The following is a 2,361-nucleotide window of genomic DNA, read 5'->3' as shown; positions in this document are numbered from 1 at the left end:
GCCAATCACTAGAGATCAAAGAAAGTTAAAAGACAGTTCCTACAAGGTAGGGGGATAGGGTGAAGGGGTTGACAAGCTGCAAACAACTATGTACAAAAAAGTTTCAGGAGCAATTGGAAATAATCGATAGAGGTAAAGCACTAGAATTAAGGGAAATCAGGAAAGGCTTCCTGTAGAAATTAGGATTTTATCTGGGAATTGATATAAGTAAGGGAATTCAGGAGGCAGAGATGAGGAGGAAGAGCCTTCTGGACACAGGAGACAGTGAGAATGCCTGGAGTTAGGTGAGAGACTGTATTAGTTGAGGAACAGCATGGAGGTAGTTGTCACTGGATCAGAGTTCCTGTGAGAAGCTAAAGTGTAAGAGGAATGGAAAGGTGTATATGTGTGTGTGTGTGTGTGTGTGTGTGTGTGTGTGTGTGTGTGTGAGATGGGGGAGCAGGTTGTAAAGGGTTTTGAACACCAAATAGAGGATTTTACATTTGATCCTGGAGGTGATATACAATACTAGATATTGATACTTAATACTGGAGTATTGTGAATACTGAATACTCATGGAATTGGCAAGGGGACATGGTCAGACCATCAGTTTAGCCAGAACATTTGTACAGATAAATGGAAAATTGATTGGAATGAAGAAATTACTTGTAACAGGCAGACCAACCATCAGTCTATTGCTATAGTCCAGATATGAAATGATGAGGGCCTTTACCAGGATGGTAGCAGTGTCAGAGAGGAGAAGAGAACATATATAAGAAATTTTGAAAGGGTAAAATTGACAGATTTTGACAACAGATTAAATATAGGGTATTAGTGAGCCAAAACACACGCAGAGTTTGGTAACTTTGGGGACATAATTTCAAATTGCTTTTCAGAATACCAGCCAAAAATTTCTATAAAAGCATTGCTGTCCTCTTTACTTTCTTATTTTCCTTTAAAATCTTTTTTAAAAAATTTCTTCAGAATGAGATCTCACAGAAGTCAATATAAGAAACAAGGAATAAAATGTCTGAGTGTGTTCAGACAGACTACTAAGATGACTATTTGCTTTATTTTTTTCAAGAAGTTATCATTGAACCAGATACCTGGATGCCAATGAATTCAATGAAAGATGAAACAGACAGCACTTTAAATAAATTCACCTCTCAAATTCCATGATGGAAGAATAAGTGGTAGCTATTAGCTGATGATATATAAATGTTGTCACTCAATCACTATGCTTAATTCATTTGTTTTGTTTTAAATCCTTGAAGTGGTAATGAGTGATGAATTGGAGCTATTGATAGCTATGCTTTACAGAGTCTTTTTTTTTTCTTTATTTTAAAGATGTAATATGGCTTCCTTTCCTACCTGGTCCCGGCAGGATGGCTCCCACAAAGAAAGGTGGAGAGAAAAAGAAGGGATGCTCTGCCATCAATGAGGTGGTGACCAGACAATACACCATCAGCATTCACAAGCAAATTCATGGAGTAGGCTTCAAAAAGCGAGGTCCTTGGGCTTTCAAGGCAAATATGCCATGAAAGAAATGGGAACTCCAGATGTATGCATTGACACCAGACTCAACAAAGCTGTTTGGACCAAAGGAATAAGGAATGTTCCGTATCATATCCGAGTGTTTTTGTCCAGGAAGAACAATGAGGATGAAGATTCACCAAACAAGCTGTATACCTTGGTTACTTATGTGCCTGTCACCACTTTCAAAAGCTTACAGACAGTCAATGTGGATGAAAACTAAATTGAACTTCGTTTAAATAAAATTATAAAATGCCAAAAAAAAAAAAAAAGATGTAATATGGTTTAAGAGTAGTCATTGGGGTAATGGAATTAAATCTTCTTCTGTTCTATTTTATTTTACCTTCAAGCAGAGAGACTTTCATTTATTTCCCCTGAAGAAGTATACTTTAACTGATTTGGGCAGACCACACTGACATCTAATTAAATCTTTTAATGTTCAGTGATTTATTTTAGATTCTCTATTTTGATTTTACAAATACCTGTTGGTTTAATTCAATTTGTAACCTGCTATAATAGAAAGGTAATTATGAAGAATGTGTCAACTCAAGGTGATATATCACTAATTTAATGTACCCCTTGAAAAATATTTCTTACCTTAATGGTTGTAAAGGGAAAAATATTTTTTAAAAATCTTTCATCTGAAGAAAATTGAAATCTCCAATGCAATGTTCTATACAATAATATTAAAATAATAAAGAAAAACATGCAAATGATTGCATTTGTCCAATAAGACATCATAGGCACAACCATAGATTATACTTATTGGAAATATAAGACAGATATGAAAAATAAATTTGCATACATAACAAAAAGATACAAAGGACCTGATCACTGGTGAGTTATGTT

General features: G+C 35.1%; 1 pseudogene; it reads left to right on the top strand.

The window, feature by feature from the left end:
- Nucleotides 1-1,343: 1,343 nt before the first annotated feature.
- LOC122736267 lies at nucleotides 1,344-1,784 on the top strand (annotated as a pseudogene).
- Nucleotides 1,785-2,361: the final 577 nt, after the last annotated feature.

The sequence above is a fragment of the Dromiciops gliroides genome, chromosome 1, assembly GCF_019393635.1.
Source record: "Dromiciops gliroides isolate mDroGli1 chromosome 1, mDroGli1.pri, whole genome shotgun sequence".
NCBI lineage: Eukaryota > Metazoa > Chordata > Mammalia > Microbiotheria > Microbiotheriidae > Dromiciops > Dromiciops gliroides.
The sequence above is the reverse complement of the archived record's forward strand: the minus strand, read 5'-3'. Positions and strand labels throughout refer to the sequence as shown.